The sequence below is a fragment of the Bubalus kerabau genome, chromosome 10, assembly GCF_029407905.1.
Source record: "Bubalus kerabau isolate K-KA32 ecotype Philippines breed swamp buffalo chromosome 10, PCC_UOA_SB_1v2, whole genome shotgun sequence".
In the NCBI taxonomy this organism is placed as follows: Eukaryota; Metazoa; Chordata; class Mammalia; order Artiodactyla; family Bovidae; genus Bubalus; species Bubalus kerabau.
Genome location: NC_073633.1, coordinates 49,070,918 through 49,091,153, shown reverse-complemented (window position 1 = coordinate 49,091,153; position 20,236 = coordinate 49,070,918). Strand labels below are relative to the sequence as shown.

Sequence of the window (20,236 nt, the reverse complement as noted above, 5' to 3'; positions counted from 1 at the left end):
GAGTATGGTTCCCAAATAAGGAATCAGTGCCTGTCAGCAGGGCTGTAGTCATGACACCCGGGGCTACAAACAGGATTACCCTGAATGATGAAAGCAGCCTAAGGGTAGTGAGGCAGGTAGCAAATTTTTTCTTAGCTTTTGATTTGTATGAGAACTTACTCATATGAATCATATTTAAACCTAATTTTGGTAATATTATTTAAATTCTACATGTTTTAAAAAGTAAAAATCAGCTTATTCTCTATGGTTAAGTCTCCTAGTTTGGCCCCGCAATCAAGGCACTTAAGTGCCCCCTGGTGGCAACCTATCATTATTGCAGGTTCATACTTGTTCCTGCTGAGTCGCTTAGTCCTGTCCGACTCTTTGCAACCCCACGTACTGTAGCCCGCCAGGCTCTGTCTTTTTCAGGCAGGAATACTGGAGTGGGTTGCCATTTCCTACTCCAGGGGATCTTTCCTGGGATCAAACCCACACCTCCTGCGTCTCCTGCACTGGCAGGCGGATTCTTTACCACTGCACCACCGGGGAAGATAGACTTCCTTGAAGACTCTCCATTTCATCCTTTCCTAAGTTCTTGATAGACATGTGATAGACACAGTGCTATTTCAGGGGCCATTAGTTCTAATCTTCTACCCATCTTTTAAAAATCCCCAACTACCTAGCCAATGCCTGATATTCTTCAGGTAGTCCTTTATTACTTTGGGAATAAAGAGAAGCTATAAGAGAGAAAGAAGCTATGAGAGAGAGAGAAGCTATGAGAGAGAGAAGCTATGAGAGAGAGAGAAGCTATGTGTCATGTATGCCTTATTGTTAACAGGCTACTCTATGGTGTGAATAAGTTCACAACTCTCTGCTGAGAAGGGTTTTGACAGCAGACACAATACTCCAAGATCTTCAGAAGAGAAGGGAATATTCCTGGCAAAGGTGAGGGAAGGGCACAAAAGAGGGGCTACATGGACCAAAGATCAATTTTGTCCATCTGGGGTGTCTTCTTTTTTAAAACCATTGTCAGCTTTGGGAAGGAAGTATCTATGATGGAAGCAAAGATACTTTGGTGAAAAGTGAAAAGGGGCTTTAATATGAACAGAAGCACTTGGACAGATAGGGGATGGGGGATGACCAACCTTCCTGAGTGTCTCTATTCTACCCTGTCAGCATCAGGAAACTATTGTGATTTGTCCTGAGAAATGCATTTAACCTAGTTCTCAGCACACGTCACTAACGCTTTCTGCTTAACTTGCCTCAGGCGCAGAAGAGCTACATGATCTGGTTACAGTTGAACATATGCCAAAGGCTAAGTGATTTCTCTAATTTCTGTAGGGAAAAACAATCCCATGGTAAAAATCAGACCCTAGGAATCCAATCTAATGCTAACACTGGGAAGATATTTATTGTATTCAACAGCTGGTATGGCAGTGTGTAAGATTTCTTTTCTGAGGAGGAGGATAGGGCCAGGAATGCCAAGCCTCACAATTTTATCATTCCACATCCCTGATTCCAACACTGACTCAGCTATGCAGATATGAAAATCCCGGAAGATGCTTGTCCTTAACACTGGTTGATTCCAGGAGAGGAAAATAAAATGTAGTCAATGACTGCATTTTTTTTTTTTTTTTTTTTTTGAGATCAAAATCAGTAGAAGCTCAGTATTTCCCAGTATCATAGCTGCGGAGAAACTCAGCACAATATTCATCTGTGAACCTTAATATAGAATCACGGAAGGATTGGTATATATCATTTAAATCCCAGACAACATTTCCCTTTATGGAAGAAACTTTGCAAAGTTTCTAAATTCTGCCTCCTCAGTGACTTCGGCAATGATCCTTAAGAGGCTGTTGACAAACAGGAAATAATACAGAATTATACCTCATGGTTTCCTGAACCATCACATCTATGTTAAATGGGTACTCATTTTGTTTTCCGGAGATGTAAATCTAGCTTTCATGGTTGGGCACTACTGTCTTTCCTTGAAGCTGCACTGTCCAACACGAGAGCCATTAGTCACAGGTCTCTAGTACTGAATTCTTAAAATGCAGCTAATCTGAACTGAGACGTACTATAAATGCAAACACACAACAGACTCAGAAGCTTTACCAAGAAATACAAACTACCTCATTATTAGTGTTTTATACTGATTACATGTTAAAAGAATATTTTGGACATATTGGGTTAAGTAAGACATATTACTAAAATTATACTTTGTTTCTATCTTTTTAATTTGGCCACTCGATCATTTAAAATTGCACATGTGCCTTGCATTCTATTTCTACCAGTAAGGCTCAACTCTTGCTGCATTAGGATTACTCAGAGCTCTTAAATACTCCCAGACTCCAGGCTCTCACACCTGAGCAGTTCAATCAGAATATCTGGGGTTGGGGCTCAGCATTGGGACGTTTTGTTTGGTTGGTTTTCACTTTTTGAATGCTCCCAAGGTGACACTAACATACAGATAACATGGAGAACTACTGCTCTACATTCTGGAATTCCATGATTCCAAGATTCTAATGACAACTCATGCAGGTTAAAAGTTCAGAGTTGTTTTTTATTCTGTATAATCAACTTTGTCTGTTCTAATCTATTTCTCCCTAAAGAAACAATGAAATGTTTTTTGAGTCAGACAAGTTAGAACTCTGTTTGTTTTATTTTTTAATGAAGTTCACATGAATCCAACACATTGCCAGGGCTCAAAAAAAAAAAATGCACTGAACTTGAAATTTTAAGGTTGATGAGTAATACGTAATCTTTCCTGGGGCTGCTTCTGACACCGGCCTTTTCTTCTTGGAAGCACCTGCTTTGTCCCTGCTAGGAACAAGAAATGCATTCACAGTGCTTCTAGACTTGACTGAGCCTATGAATCATCTGGGTATCTGGTTCATATGCAGATACTGATTCAGTATAGCTAGGGGGTAGCTAGGAGGTAATTCCTGCATTTCTATCAAGTGTCCAGTCCAGGTGAGCAACAGGGCTTAGGGAATTATCTAAAACTCACCTGGGTGGGGCTCATGCACAGCTGCCCAGCCACACGCAGAAAGGTCAACAGCATGCTTACTCTGCTTTCTATAATGTGCACAGAGCAAACTGTTCAGTGACCTCTGCTCTGGTTTGTCCACTGAAGCATCGTTGCATGAGCACCTATTTCCTCTCTCTCTAAAGGTGAGCATCCTGAGAGTGGGACAGTGTCTTTATCACATCTCTTAGACCTACTCCACTGAACCATCTTTCTTCCCATCCTCAGGGCTGAAGAAGGAGCCTGTGGGTTGGAGAAGGGGCTCTGAGTGGGACTAATCCCATGTTTCTCCAGACCCTCTTGCATCTGCTGACAGGACTCAAAACTCAGTCCAGGGTGTCCCCTAGGACTAATTGCACCTTGCTTTTTAGACTTGTCTGTATCACTGGCCACAAGAAGTCCAGGCTCCCAGGTCACCCCACTTCTCTTATTCTTGACTTCCCATCAGGCTCTTCACCTCCCTCATGCGATATCCACCTTCCAATCACAAGATCCTCAAACCACAAGACCCCTCCAGGGTGCATTGTGCCCTCTGGATTCACAGTCCTCCTTCAGCAATTCTCTTATATCCTCAGCCTCTTCTCTGAATGTTTCTTCCACCTGGGGCCCTTCCCAAGAGCACTGCTCCCCTGCCACCCTCCCAGATGGCAGCAATGTTTCCCCTTCTTCTTCTGGGCCTGGAGATGGAGTGCATGTCCTCTTTGACAGCACAACTGCCTCCATACCATTCTCCCTTGCTAAAACCCTGAGCTTTTCTCTCAAGTAGTCACCCATCAATTGCTACCACTCCCCGACTGCACCTGCTCATTTCGGATTCCTTTAGCTTCTGGCTCACGATCACTCTCTCCTGCACTGTTTCTCCTTTTCTTGCTGATTTCATGCACAGATAAGTGTGGACATAAATGGAACATCCAGCATGTTCTCTTAGGCACTTGAAGCCTCTCCTCCAATAACTGTGTTTGACATCTCCCTCAACCACTCACCCCTATGAACAAACCCTCCTGGATCAATATAATTTCAGCATCTCTGATTTAGCCAGGATAGGATCAATGCTTTATAAATATCACTGCTGCTGCTGCCAAGTCACTTCAGTCGTGTCCGACTCTGTGCGACCCCATAGACAGCAGCCCACCAGGCTCCCCTGTCCCTGGGATTCTCCAGGCAAGAACACTGGAGTGGGTTTCCATTTCTTCTCCAATGCATGAAAGTAAAAAGTTAAAATGAAGTCTCTCAGTCATGTCCAACTCCTAGTGACCCCATGGACTGCAGCGCACCAGGCTCCTCCGTCTATGGGATTTTCCAGGCAAGAGTACTGGAGTGGGGTGCCATTGCCTTCTCCCATAAATATCACAAAATCTAACAAAATAGGCATGGTCTGAGCTTATTTCTAACTCAAGGCATATCACATATTGAGGTTGGGTGGAGAGCCTTCCATGTGGTGATTCAGGGACCCTTTGACTTGAGGTGCAGTCCTTTCCCAGGTCTGACATTCTTTTGCTGTATTCTCTGCAGACAGCTGGTAGACAGAAAAGAGGGAGGATATAGGATTGCAGAAGATAATTTCTTATGGGTCAGGCCTAGAAACAGGGAACCCTTCCACTCACATTTCATTTTCCATAACCAGTCACTGGCCATATTAACTCTAAAGAGAAATAAAAAAGTGTAGTCCAGCCATGTTTGGTGGTGAACAATGACCACACCATCCACATTCTCATTTTCACCCATCCCAGTGTTGGACCCCTTACCTCTTAGCTTTCCAGTTCACCTTGTGCCTCAACTACAAGCCTTCAGTCACTGGGAGCACTGATCCATTGATCCTACTATCTTTTGCTGTCCCTCACCCTATTCTCTTTTTTGCCCATTGAAATCGCCTGGCCAGTCATCATGACTCCTTGCCCCTCTAGCTTCGTCCTTGGCAAAACTGCAACCCTGGTTAAAGACAGCAAACTGCCTACAGTTGGACAACTAAACACGCTGGGGGAGAACTCACAACCACACTCACGGATCCCATTTCAACTTCCTGGTGATGAACATCAGCAAGCTCCTTCCCCTGCAAGGCAACTGTGTGTGTTTCGTACTCTCTGAGACAACCAAGTAATACCTTATCCACTCTCCTCATGCCTTTGATATCTTCTCCACCATCTTGATGTCTTCTCCGCCACTTTCAGGTGATGGTTTTGCTTCCTGTTTCACTGAGAACGTTTAAGCCAGCAGAAAAGAAATCCACTGACTCAGTCCACTACCTACCCTCTGACAACAATATGTGTCATGCATACCCCCACCCCAAGACCATTGTCACCCATCTAATGCCACCCCTCACCCTGCCCCCCATATTCTAGATCAGCGGTCCCCAGCCTTTTTGGCACCAGGGACCAGTTTCACGGAAGACAATTTTTCCACAGATGGGGTTCAGGGGATTGGAGAGAGGAGGTTTGGTGATGATTCAAGCACACTGCATTGATTGTGTACTTTTTATTATTAGTGTACTTTTTATTATTACATCAGCTCCATCTCAGATCATCAGGCATTAGATCCTGGAGGCTGGGGACTCCTGCCCTAGATCCATCCCTTCCCACCTATTCAAGAATATGGCTCCACCACTCCTCTCTCTCCAGTACCAAGAATTCCTCCTCTTATTCAATTATTCTCATCATCACATAAAAATGCTACAATCACTCCCATTTAAAAAACAAAAACAAACCAAAAATCCTCTTTTGTTCACCATCCCCTACTAACTGCTTCCCTTCCCTCTACTCTGTTTCCAATTCCTCCCCTCCCCTCCTCTTTTAAGGGCTTCCTTGTGGCTCAGCTGGTAATGAATCTGCCTGCAACGTAGGAGACCTGGGTTTGATCCCTGGGTTGGGAAGATCCCCCGGAGAAGGGAAAGGCTACCCACTCTAGCATTCTGGCCTGGAGAATTCCATGGACTGTATAGTCCATGGGGTCGCAAAGAGTCGGACAATGGAGCGACTTTCACTTTCACTCCTCTCTTAAACTCATCCATACTGGCTCTTAACCCCTACACCACACACTCTTGTCAGAGTAACAGATAGCCTCCCCTTGACTTACCAGTCACTTCTCAACCTGTTATCGAAATGCAAGTGCCTGATGCTCAGCAAGGCCAAAAGATACCAAAACGTCAGAGTTTGTAGCAGAAAAAGTTTTATCTCAGGGCCATGCAGAGGGGTGAGTGGCTCATCCCTTAAAAACCCCAAACTCCCCAAAAACTTTCAGAAAAGCCCTCTTATAGGAAAGGTGAGGGATGGGCGTGGTTAGTTGTGGCAAACTTCTTGGTGTCAGATCCTTTGTTCTTGAGGTCAGGTCACGATCAGGTATCCATGTTCCTGTAAACCTCTACCAAATGAACGTTATTCTCTGTCCTGACAAGAAAGGGAAAAGTCCTCAGGCACAACTTTCACCTTCCAGGGTCCTGGACCTGGCTAAGAGGAGGCATATCTCAGTTGGCGGCTTCCTCGGGGTCAGATGCCACAGACTGCACTTTATACAGGTGGCCGCTGCTATTAGGTCACAGGGGCAGGGATGGAGGAGAGGTTTACGGCTACCTCAAAGCCTGGGCCTGGCCAGTGGGTGGCCTTGGTGAGGGCTCTGGAGTCCTGCAGGACACAGCCCCCAGACTCTTCCCTGGACATGCCACACCCACCCCCAGCTCACCTGTTGGCCCAAGGAGGGCCCCAGTGAGAAGGTCAGGATCTGCTTCTTACCTCACTCTCCACCTGAGGACCACCACTCCACCAACCACTGACTAAATCCCCTCACTTAACAGTGGCTTTTTGACAGTTGTTGCTTGTGGGCGGGGCCCACTGCAGCACCAACCAATGGCCGAGCAGGACCACTAACGGTTGCTCATTGACAGTTGGTTGCTTGTGGGTGGGGCCCACTGCAGTGTTAACCAATGTCTGAGTGGGACCTGTTGGCTAGTAACAGGGTGTGGCATAATGGCACACAGCAGGGCAGGCTGCTAATGCACAGTAGGGCAGTCTGTTATAAGCCCTCTGTGACTGCAGCCATGAAATTAAAAGACGCTTACTCCTTGGAAGGAAAGTTATGACCAACCTAGATAGCATATTCAAAAGCAGAGACATTACTTTGCCAGCAAAGGTCCATCTAGTCAAGGCTATGGTTTTTCCTGTGGTCATGTATGGATGTGAGAGTTGGACTGTGAAGAAGGCTGAGCACCAAAGAATTGATGCTTTTGAACTGTGGTGTTGGAGAAGACTCTTGAGAGTCCCTTGGACTGCAAAGAGATCCAACCAGTCCATTCTGAAGGAGATCAGCCCTGGGATTTCTTTGGAAGGAATAATGCTAAGGCTGAAACTCCAGTACTTTGGCTACCTCATGCGAAGGGTTGACTCATTGGAAAAGACTCTGATGCTGGGAGGCATTGGGGGTAGGAGGAGAAGGGGACGACAGAGGATGAGGTGGCTGGATAGCATCACTGACTTGATGGACATGAGTCTGAGTGAACTCTGGGAGTTGGTGATGGACAGGGAGGCCTGGCGTGCTGCGATTCATGGGGTCGCAGAGAGTCGGACATGACTGAGCGGCTGAACTGAACTGAACCTGACCTTCTCGGAGAAGGCAATGGCACCCCACTCCAGTACTCTTGCCTGGAAAATCCCATGGATGGAGAAGCCTGGTAGGCTGCAGTCCATGGGGTCTCTAAGAGTCGGACACGACTGAGTGACTTCACTTTCACTTTTCACTTTCATGCTTGGAGAAGGAAATGGCAACCCACTCCAGTGTTCTTGCCTGGAGAATCCCAGGGATGGGGGAGCCTGGTGGGCTGCCGTCTATGGGGTCGCACAGAGTCGGACACGACTGAAGTGACTTAGCAGCAGTAGCAGCAGCAACCTGACCTTCTAGCAATGTTTGGTGTGGTTTCTCTCACCCTCTTCCCTCCCTGCTCGCTTCCCTGGGCTTCTGGGGCACCACACTCTCCTGATTTCCCTTTCACTTTGCTGAAGGTTCCTCATCAGCCTCCTTTGCTGGTTCCTCCAGACATCTTGGGGAGCCTGGGACTCAGGCCTTGCACTTCTCCTGCTCTCCATCTGCACAGCCGATGAGCTCACACAGTCCTCGGCCTTCAGCACCATCTCTTCCTTGATGGATCTCACATGTGCCCTTCATCCCAGATGCTTCTCCTAATTCCAGACCCTTAGGTCAATCCATGTCTTATCCATGGACACACAATCCAGTGTCCTCCACTTGAGGGTCAGAAGCCAATGACCAAAAGCCGACTTTTTAAGTATTTTTTTCCCCAGATGTCTTCACCCATGGTCCCCCGCTTAAAAGCAACTCTGTCCTTTTGCTTAGGCAAAACCGAAAAAAAACAAAACAAAACATTTAGTGTCAGCAATTTCACTCTTTCTCTTATACCCACTTCAACCTGTCAGGAAATTTTGCTGAATTTTTCCCCAAAATATATCTGCTTCTCACCAGTTCCACTGCCACTGTCTTAGTCCAACCCTCTGAGAGCCTTCCCTAATTCCTGCAGGAACCTCCTCACTGTCTCCTCTTTTGTAGCCCTGGCTTCCTACAATCTATTCTCAATGCTGCTACAGAGTGATCCTGTTATAGTACAAGTCCAAGCCTCCTCCCTCCCCTGGTTCCTAACCCCTCAGTGTTGTTTTATCTCACTTAATGTAAATGCCAAAGTCCTGAAATTTCCTTCAAGATCTGACATTGCTGCTGCTAAGTCACTTCAGTCATGTCCGACTCTGTGCAACCCCATAGACAGCATCTCACCAGGCTCCCCTGTCCCTGGGATTCTCCAGGCAAGAACACTGGAGTGGGTTGCCATTTCCTTCTCCAAAGATCTGACATTATCTGGCCATTTTCTCTTCAAACTCATCCCCCATTACCCAACTTCTCTCACTTCACAGAGACGATCCTGTTTTCTTTGCTGTTCCTCAGACATACTCTGGTAGCCTCAAGACCTTGGCACTAACTGGTCCTTCTGCTTGGAATATTTTTACTCCAGGTACCCCCATAGTAAAACTTCTGTGCCTTCTTCAAGTACTCACTCAATGAATCTTCTTAAACAAGGGTCCCTGACCTCTGGGATCTAATGCCTGATGATCTGAGGTGGAATGGATGTAATAATAATAGAAATAAAGTTCATAATAAATGTTATGTGCTTGAATAATCCCCAAATCATCACCCAGCCCCCTAACCCTTGGTCCTTGGAAAAATTGTCTTCCCTGAAATCAGTCCCTGGTGCCAAAAAGGCTGGGGACTGCTGTGAGCTATCTTTTATAAAATACTCTTTAACATTATATCACATCCTAACACTTTATAATTTGCTTACTATGTTTAGTTTTTTATTGCCTCTCTCTATTAGAATCCAAGAGGGTAGGGATTTTTTATCTGCTTTTTAAAATCTTTTTTCACTCATACATCCCAACACTGTAGAGCTACGCTCAATAAATATTTGTTGAATGAAATCATATCTCCATGGTCCTTAGACCATGTCATGTACCTCATAGGCACTCGGTAAAATTTCATTGCACAGGTAAATTAAACCACTCTACAACATTTATCTTAAAATGGGTCTGCTTTATTTGGCAACGTCTAAAGCTCTCTAGCAGAAAATCATTCTTCTTAAATATTCAAAACCTGGAAAAGCATGTGTAAGAGTTATTTCCTGCAGACAAAGTACTGGCAGTACCATCTTTCATACCTTCACTTTCACTGTTCCAGACATTTAAAGCTGACTAATTAGCGGCAGGACCTTAGTCTTGTAACTTTCATCCAGCATTTGCCAGAGTCAATGTCCAACAGGAATGCTGTCAGCCTTTACTTGTTTTTCATGCCCCTGCTTCCCCACACATCCCATGACTGAGTCCACTTATGCCTACACTTAATACCAAAGGGGGGGGGGAGGAGAAAAAGATGAGAAAGAGTTGGAGGTGATGGCAGTGGAGGAGAAGGTGGATGAAGAAACTACCATTTCTTGTTGCCTTACTATGCCAATCCAATGTTATTCAAGTCAGCCTGACTTTTGCAGTCATCTGTACACTTTCTAAACCACAGATGCTTGGAACATACTCCAGAATTACCAAGTCAAAATTGCCAACAGCCAGTCCCAGGTGTGTGTGCCTTGTTAAAACTCCCCCCATAGCCAGGTGTGAATAAAACTGGATAAGGCATTTCACATTATTTCATCTTCAAAACAGCCACAGAAGGTAGGTATTTTAATCTTCAATTTATAGACAATGAAGCCAAGTCTCAGAGAAGTTAAGACCTTGCTCCAAAGTCAAGCCTTTCTAAGCTCTACTCTGTCTGCAAGTACAGGCCACCCCATGTTCTATAGCACCCTGTCAAGGGCAGGCTGTGCTGACATCTCTGATGGAATCTGGTCATCAGTCCTCTCAGGAACCTCATAAATGCCTGTCAGAGTCAATGTCTTAAGGACTGCCCACTGGGCACCCATTAGGCCCAAACTTCCTGCTCACCATCCACAGGTCCTAGTCCTTGGCTTTGGCCACAGCCCTAGTTCCTAAGCCCTGTCTTCTAGTCCATCTCTGATAAAGCCATGGGGTGTTCCCCCTCACTATATTAAAACTACATGTTTCCTTAAGGTTGTGAGCACCTCTGCTTTGGATTCCCCATTTCCTTGCTCTACCTCCTCAAGGAGATTCTGATCCTTCACCTTGTAGAAACACCCACCCAACTCCAAGTCTGAGGCTATATCTATTATCCACTTGTTTATCCATTCATTCATAAAGTATTTACCAAGCACCCACTAAGAACCAGAAACTAGTAAGCTCAACCATCCTAGTACCTTCCTGAAAGTTATGGCAGAGACAATGTGAAAGTCAACTCACATTCCCACGTCCATTCTTTTTTTTTTTTAAGATTTTTTTTTTATGTGGGTGGACCATTTTGAAACTCTTAAAAAATTATTATTTTTTTATTTTTGGCTGTGCTGGGTCTTCGTTGATGTGTGGGATTTTTCTCTAGTTGCCACACACAAGGGTTACTCTCTAGTTGTGGTACACAGGCTTCCCATTGCAGTGGCTTCTCATGTTTTGGAGCACAGGCTTTAGGGCAAAGACACTTCAGTGGTTGTGGCATATGAACTCAGCAGTTGTGGCTCCTGGGCTCTATAACATAGGCTCAGTAGTTGTGGTGCATGGGCTTAGTTTCTCCATGGCACGTGGGATCTTCTCAGATCAGGGATCCAACCTGTGTCTCCTGCATTGGCAGGTGGATTCTTTACCACTGAACCACGAGGGAAGCACCCCATCCGCAAACTTCCATTATTATATCTGGATCTTGTTATGTACTGTAATGGCCATTTCTTTCTCCATGTATTCAACAATAGAACACATGGTAAGTGCTTTGAAGGAAAACAGAAAGATTGGACAAGCAGGAGACAGAGACATTTACCCATAAGAGGCTGGTCCAGAAAGGCTTTGCTGTAATGAACTCAGCTACACTGTGCCCATAGATGGGAAGGTGCCAGGTATGGGAACAATGACAGGAAGAACATAGAGGGAGAGGGGACAGAATGAATGGATCTTCTGGGCAGGAAGGCACTCCGAGGGGCAGCAGCAAGACAGTTGGCAGATGTAGGGCTGGAGTCAACATGTGGCTTTCTGAAGAAAGAACAAGTGCAATATACACATTTTGCCAAGAGAAACATTTAGACTAATTGACTCATACAGAGCCCTGAACACTGAAATGGGGAAGCAGGGCATGTGACACTGAGCTAAGGACCCAGGAGATATGATTTCATACAACAAATATTTATTGAGCATGGCTCTAGGGGGGCTTCCCAGATGGCTCAGTGGGTAAAGAATCTCTGCAATGCAGGAGACACAAGAGACATGGGTTCGATCCCTGGGTTGGGAAGATTCCCTGGAGGAGGAAATGGCAACCCACTCCAGTATTCTTGCCTGGAGAATCCCATGGACAGAGGAGCCTGGTGGGTTCCAGTCCATGTGGTTGCAAAGAGTCAGCCACAACTGAACGACTAAGCACATGCATGAATACACACACACACACACACACACACACACACACACACACAATAGCTCTGGGGTATTGGGATACATCAGTGGAAAAGATTTTAAAAAAAGCAGATAAAAACTCCTACCCTCTTGGAGCTAACATTCTGGGGATGAGAGACAATAAAATAGTAAACATAGTAAGTAAATTAGAAAATGTTAGAGTGTGATAAAATAAAGAAGAAATAAAGCATGGACCACTTCAGACTCTTTGTGGGGAAAAGAAAAACAACTTGAACAGCTCTTTCTAAATCATGTTCTACAAGTTCTCTCACCCATCTTTTCAAGTCTATTACATGCCTATGGGGTGATGTACCATCCTAGACACTGAAGAGCCAGGGGCAAATAAGAAAAGTCTCTTTCCCTTCTCTCTCACCATTAAATAGATTCTGACTCTACCCAGTTGGGTTCTCTCCTTCCCTGGCTTTCCAGATTCCTCCTTGGGAGTCTTTAAATACAGAATGGGGAGGGGGGCAAGGGGGTGGAAGGACAAAGAGGCACAAACTAGGGCTGGGGGACAACATCCCCACCCCCACATCACCGGGTTTTTTAAAAGAGTGCTGCAGTGTGTGAGGAAAATTAAGGAAAATAAGGAGAGTTTTAAGAAACAGGAAGAAATAGCATAGCTAACAGGTACTGAGCTCTTAATATGTGCCTGGCAATATTCTAAACATTCACATGTACCATTGCATTTAAACTTCATGATTTATAAACTATAAAGCACTCATTTTACAGACGAGAAAATCTAGACTCAAAGAGGCTGAGTAACTCACCCAGGGTTACCCAGCTGCTAAGCAGCCAAGCTAGGATGTGGACCCTGTCAGGATGGCCCCCACACCCACGCTCTTTACCATTATACTGTTTCCTGACACGCACTGCTCTTGACTGTCAAAGTTCTTTATGGCATTCATGAAATGTAAATTATTTTAAAATTGCTGTTCTTATTTTCTTCTTCTCTTTCAAATTTTCTATTCTAAAACTGATGCAGAAGACTAAGCAAAGTGGGTGGATAGTTTAGTGAACTGGAACAAGGTAAACGTCTTAGCAACCATCATCCAGGTCAAGAAAGAGCCACCACTGCGTTTTCACCAGCCACCACCTAAGTCCCTCGATGTGTTCCACCCTGGCCAATGTGTCTTCCTCCTCAAGGGCAACTGCTATTCTGACTTTTAAAATAATCATACCATATTTGTGTTTCATTGTAGTTTGATCACCTAAGTACTGGGTACAACAGTACACTTTACCCATTTGTAAATTTGAAATGTCTTTTAAGTCTGTTACATTCTACAGGTTCTCTCTCTCTCTTTTTCCTTTTTCTTACAACTTCTTTGGGAATCTGCCCTGTAGAACTCCCACCATCGGGGCTCTGCTGACTGTACAGTCGTAGGGCAGTTCACCATGCTCCTCTGTCTTCTCTAGTTCCTGCAAATGGACAGCTGAGTCCAGACACTTAGTCAGTCCTAGGTCTGATCTCTTGGCAGGACTGTAGGTGCTGATTTGTTCTTTCACCAGGAGCATGTGGTACGTGTGTTTCTCTCTTTTTGTGATGATAGCAGCTGTTGGCGCTTAATGCCAAGACCTAATTATCCAAAGGGGGTTGCAAAGGGTGATATTCTAGTTCTATCATTTCTTTTCTACTTATTAATCCACTCATTGGAACACTTTTATAAATATGAATTTTCTGGATCTTCCCTGGTGGTCCAGTGGCTAAGGCTCTGTGCTCCCAATGCAGTGGACCCAGGTTTGAAAACCTGGTCAGGGAACCAGATCCCACATGCTACAAGTGAGAGTTCCCATGCTGCAACTAAGACGTAGCACAACCAAATAAATAAATAAATGTATACACATTTTCCCTCACCTACTATTTGGGTACCCCATGATACCATTCATATAGGAAAAACAGAATAAATTACTCTTTCTCTTCATCGACCAATGTTCACAAAAACTAGTTCCCCATCATCCTCTGAAAGAGGTCAATTTTTAAAAATATCATTATGAGGTCAGAGCTTTCAACTTATTTGATGGACTTCAAGTAATTATAATTATTCTTTTTAAAGCTCCTATTTTTGCCCTTTGGCTAATAGAAACCTTTTCAAGTTGGCTCTGGGGTGTTTCTGACATGGCCCTGGTGATACATGACAGCTCCATGTCTATCTAGTATGACTAGATGTTCCAGATGCATCTCCTACATTTTCTATCCCAAACCCAGAAACAGACATTTGTCTAGATTCCTTTAGTGGAAATGATATTTCAAGACTACAAGTCTGGGCACTAAGGATGTCACAGAATCCAAGTCTGTGTGCCCAACACACGTGGCTTTACACAATGAAGCAAACTGAAATGTCAGAGTTTGGAGCAGAAAAGGGTTTATCGAAGGGTCAAGCAAGGAAAACGGGTGGCTCATGCTCAAAAGCCTGAACTCTCTGATGGTTTTCAGGGAAGAGTTTTTATAGCCTAAATTTTGAGGGAGGGCTGCAGGACCTGTGACCTTCCTCTGATTGGTTGATAGGGCAGTGGTCCAGGAATCTTGTACTTAGGCTGAAGTTACCATCCTCCACCTGAGGGAGAGGGGTTGGGGAGGGGCTTAGTTACTGCAGAAGAACTCACAGATGCATTGTTACATATATCCTCTGAGGAAGAGCCAGGACCCTGCTTCACTTGCACTTTTGTTTCTTGACTCCTCCACTGTTATTTCTGCATTCCCTCTCTCTCCTAATTAGTAACTGTTGAACCTGCCCTTCAGAACTCAGGGAAGGTATAGGAGGCCGAAGCCTTTTTCCTAAAAACATGATACGGTGGACACAGAAAGACTTTTGTACCTGGAGGGCCCCATAGGGTCCTGCTTGGTTTCAAGGATAATCATAGCCACTGGCTTGGTCATTGTTTCTAAGGCTTTTCCATGAGTAGGGCTAGGAACTATGCGCACATACACAATGCACACACATTTTTTTGTACGTATGTTATAGTAATAAAAAGAGGTTTTTATTAAAATGAACATTTTGTCCATCATTTTGCTTCCTAGCTCCTTAGCAGAGCCCACTGAGGAGCTATTGGCACAAAGTTCATTTAGTATCTTGAAGTCTTAGTGGAGAAAGAAAGTAATTCTTCAGTTTGAGTTTATGGATCCAATTCCCATTTCAATGTCATTCATTTTCTCTGTCATATATTAGTTCAAAAACGTCTCTTCTTGTCCATACCATTTTACAATCTATTTATATTTTCCAAATGCCAAAATTTCAGTAAAATAATCCTCTTGGGGGACTGTTTGAGATGCAAGCTGTTACAGAAAAGAAGAGGAAAGAATGGCCTGTAGGCCAGCCCACCTGTACTTTCCTTTCATTCTGTGATTTTGCTAGCTGCAAGTCCAGAGTAAGAATGAGCTACACAGGTTGCTAACACAACAGAAACACACCTTCTTACAAGGATATTAGCCAGCATAAGGCCCTGAATCCTAATGTTCAGCTTAAATGCTAGGCTGTAAAAGGAGAATTACAAGAAGCTTTGGAGGGACACTAGATTAAGGAAGGATTTAGTCTATACTGAAAGGCATAAAAATAGGATGGCAAGTGCAAGAGTCAAGAGCAGATACTCAGTGTCTCTCACCTTTCCCCATGGAAATAGAGGAAAACATTGGCTCTAATATCTGTGTGGTCTTGAAGACAGGTCCAATATGTCAAGTATGACATGGCATAATACATATGAAAGGACTCTGCATGTTGCAATACACTGTGCAAATGAGCTAATGATACTATTATTAAATATTATTTAATTAAATTCAGAAATTCTTCTCTTAAAATTATCTTGACCAAGTCTATGTGCCCCGACATGCTGTTTTCAAATGAAAGGCAAAGGAACGTGAAAGCATCAGGCTGGCTGCCTCTGAGTGCCTGCAGGGAGGCCAATAATATGACTCTGGGATCATCATTATCTTCATAAAAAGAAAGTCTAGGGGTTGAAAAGGGGCCAGCCTCCTGGCTTCCCACTGACAAAAAGCACAAAGACAAAACTCTTCTTACGCCCACAGGTCCTCACATGCCTTTCCTTGTTTACCAGAACTCAGGCCACAGGCATTTTGATAGAGGTGCCATGTCTCAGGAAAGTTCTAGAAAGTGTGTAGCCCTGAGGCAGGGTGTTGGGGCCTGGGCAGAATGAAGGGAAGGCAAGAACATGTGTGATGTTTCAGGGAGACTGAAAATGAATGAGCGTTTTTGAGAGAGAGAGGGAAGGAATGTAGATGTTCTGCGGGCCCCTAATTATGCAGGTTCATGTGTGGGAATCCCAGCAACTCTGGAGGCAAAAGAGAGTTAAATACCTCATCGAAGAGATGATACTTCTCTAGAGGGGACAGAATGATGGAGCACCAGCAAAATAAGTGGGGAATGCTATAATTATAGATTAAGTTGGAAGAATATCTTTAAAGAAGCTTCAAAAATCATTTTCTCTAGATCTGTATCTCTCTTATCTGTGGATGGTACAGCCTCTTTCCCACAAGCAGAGATCTAGTCTTTATTTTAACAGCTGCTACCCTTTGCACTCATACAAGGAGTTTTCATTGAATTTGTTCTAATGCTATTAAGAAAGAACAAAGGTGCCGCCCAAGCAAAGAAAATATAATTATTCCATTATACAGTTTACTTTGCCTTCCTCTGCTGTGAGAGGAATAACAAATGAAATGGTTAAACTAAAAATTCTGACTCATGAAACAGATCTCCTTCCTTTCCTAAATGGAATGTTATGATTGGAGACAAACAGATAAATACATGCCTGAAGTTTTAAATATGCATTTCAGAGATAGCTTACAGCCTCTTCTCTCTCTCTGTCTCTCTCTTTCTCACATCAGTTCAATTCAATGCTCCAGGAACATCCAAATTCCTTCTTTAGAAAAGGACATAGATGTGTCATCAGAAACATCACTAATGGTATGAAGAGTGTCCCTGTCCTGGCTGCAGTACAATCAGAGCCTTTAATCCCCAGAGAATGGGAGTCTTCACATCAACTCAGAAGAGCCAGTGCTCTTTGAGGAAGCATAAGCATAAATGGGGCTTCCCTGGTGGCACAGTAATAAAGAATGTGCCTGCCAATGCAGTAGACATAAGAGATACGATTTTGATCTCTGGGTCCGGAAGATCCCCTGGAGGAAGGCACGGCAACCCACTCCAGTGTTCTTGCCTGGAGAATCCCATGGACAGAGGAGCCTGGCGGGCTACAGTGCGTGGGTCATAGACAGTCAGGCCCGACTGAAGCAACTTGGCACGAGCATAAATGCCTCCAGGCCTCATTACCTTGTCTTCTCAGCCTGGATTTAGAACTCAAATCCAGCCTATGCTCACCTTTTTACTGTCCCTGCTACCTCTACTTCTGGCTCCTTGCTCTCCCTTCCGGTTCCAACTTTGCCATTAATTCCTTGGTGCCCACGTCAGCCATCATCAGGAGCCACTGCCTCTCTTTCTGACTCTTGACTCTTTCTGACCTTTCTCAAGTGTCAAACTCCATTAGCTCTTTGCTGACTATTTTTGCCTCCTGACAGTGAGAGCTCTGCCTGCCCAGAGCAAGCAGGACTCATACATTGCAATTCTAACAGGAATTAATGTGCTGGGTGGTAACAGCTATTCTGTTTGGAGGGTCCTGTGTTTTAAGCTACCTCACCTCTATCATACCATGGGCTCCTGGAGTATAAGAGGATTTAAGGACACAGAGAAGCATGCCTCAGCTCAAAGGAAGGAATATGTTAAAGGGCAGTGGAAGTCTGCTCCAGGGAGAGAAGCATGGAAAGGGCTCATTTAACCTCAGGAAGATTTCTTCAGTGTATTACAGCAAGAGAAGTTTATCCTCTCAAAGTTAAAAAAGCATCTAACCAGAATCACTGAGAATAATTGTAATAAGTTAAGGGAAGCAATATTTAAATAAAATGGGCAGCCTCAAACGTTGATTATAGAACAAGGTATGTGAAATTAGAGTCTAAATAATCCTATATACACATCAGAAAGAGGAAGCAGTGTAAGAAAGAATGAAAATATATTATTTTTGTTTTCTTTGGGTTTTTTAATTGATGTATAATTGATTTACAACATGTTAGTTTCTGGTGTACAGCAAAGTAATTCAGCTTTTTTTTTTTTTTTTCAGATTATTTTCCATTATAGGTTATTAGAGACTTCCCTGGTGGCTCAGATGGTAAAGCATCTGTCTACAATGCAGGAGACCCAGGTTCGAGCCCTGGGTTGGGAAGATCCCCTGGAAAAGGAAATGGCAATCCACTCCAGTACTATTGCCTGGAAGATCCCATGGACAGAGGAAACTGGTAGGCTACAGTCTATGGGGTCGCAAAGAGTCGGACACGACTGAGCAACTTCACTTTCTTTCTATAGGTTATTAGAAGATATTGAATATAATTCCCTGTGCTATATAGCAAGTCCTTGTTACTTCTCTATTTTATGTATTGTTGTTTTTATTCAGTTGACCAGTCATGTCCGACTCTTTGTGACCACAGGGACTGCAGCACGCCAGGCCTCCCTGTCCCTCACTACATCCCCGAGTTCGTCCAAGTTCATGTTCATTGCATCGGTGATGCCATCTAGTCATCCATCCTCAGACGCCATCCTCACCTACATTGTGAGAGCTGGAACATAAAGAAGGCAGAGCACCAAAGAATTTTATGTATGTGCCTAGTTGTTCAGTCTTGTCCAATTCTTTGTGACCCCATGGACTGTAGTCCACCTGTCCATGGGGATTCTCCAGGCAAGAATACTGGAGTGCATTGCCATGCCCTCCTCCAGGGGATCTTCCCAACCCAGGGATCGAACCCAGGTTTCCCGCATTGCAGGCAGATTATTTACCAACTGAGCCACCAGGGAAGCCCAGGGAAGATTTGTTAATCTCATACTCCTAATTTATCTCTTCCCCATCCCTTCCCCCTTTGGCAACCATAAATTTGTTTTCTGTGTTTTTGAGTCTATTTCTATTTTGTATATAGATTCATTTGTATTATTTTTTAGATTCCACATATAAGTGATATATATAATATCTGTCTTCCTCTGTCTGACTTCACTAAGTATAATACTCTCTAGGTGTATCATGTTGCTAAAAATGGCAGTATTTCATTCTTTTTATGACTTGCTAATATTCTATTATGCATGAATAGCATATCTTCTTAATCCAATCATCTGTTAATGGGCACTTGGGTTGTTTCCATGTCTTGGCTATTGTACACAGTGCTGCTGTGAAAACTGGGGTGCAGGTATCTTTTCAAACTAGAGTCTTCTTCTTTTCCAGATATATGTCCAGGAGTGGGATTGTTGGTAACTCTATTTTTAATTTTTTGAGGAATCTCCATACTGTTTTCTATAATGGCTGCACTGATTTACATTCCTACCAACAGTGTAGGAGGGTTTCCTCTTCTCCACATCCTCTCCAACATTTATTACTTGTACAGATGTGGTCTGTGTTTGGTCATGTACAGATGTGAGAGCTGGACTAAAAAGAAGGCTGAGGACCAAAGAATTGATGCCTTCGAATTGTGGTGCTAGAGAAGACTCTTGAGAGTCCCTTGAACAGCAAGGAGATCAACCAGTCAATCCTAAAGGAAATCAACCCTGAATATTCATCAGAAGGACTGAGGCTGAAGCAGAAGCTCTAACACTTTGGCCAGCTAATGCGAAAAGCCAACTCTTTGGAAAAGACCCTGATGCTGGGAAAGATTGTTGGCATGAGGAGAAGGGGGCGACAGAGGATGAGGTGGTTAGGTGGCCTCACAGACTCAATGGACATGAGTTTGAGCAAACTCTGGGAGATAGTGAAAGGCAGGGAAGCCTGGAGTGCTGCAGCCACTGGGTGGCAAAGAGTCAGACATGACTTAGTGACTGAACAACAACAGTCGAAATCTACCAATTTAAATGTTAATCTCATCTTTTAAAAAAACCTTCACAGAAATGCCTAGATTAATATTTGATCAAATATCTAGGTATTGTGGCCTCACCAAATTGACACATAAAATTACCCATCACAACCCACCCTCTAATAATTGAGAGACAGCATCTGGATCCCAGCACCCAAAACCTGAGTCTCTGGAAATGGCCAACTCTCTAGAAATGATCTCAAACCAAAGGGCTAAGGAATCTCCTGTCTCCACTTCTGATAGGGCAGGAATATTCTATCAGCCATGCAGTTTCTTGAACTGTGTATGCATTTCAAAGTATAGTCT

The 20,236-nt window shown here is 44.0% G+C and overlaps 1 long non-coding RNA gene and 1 other non-coding gene across 3 annotated transcripts in view; one reads left to right on the top strand and one right to left on the bottom strand.

The window, feature by feature from the left end:
• Positions 1–20,236, bottom strand: part of LOC129621322 (uncharacterized) — a 98,818-nt gene that overhangs the window by 29,287 nt on the left and 49,295 nt on the right. The window lies entirely within an intron of this gene.
• TRNAC-ACA (transfer RNA cysteine (anticodon ACA)) lies at positions 18,193–18,264 on the top strand. Its single transcript has one exon. It is a non-coding gene; the product is annotated as a tRNA-Cys (tRNA).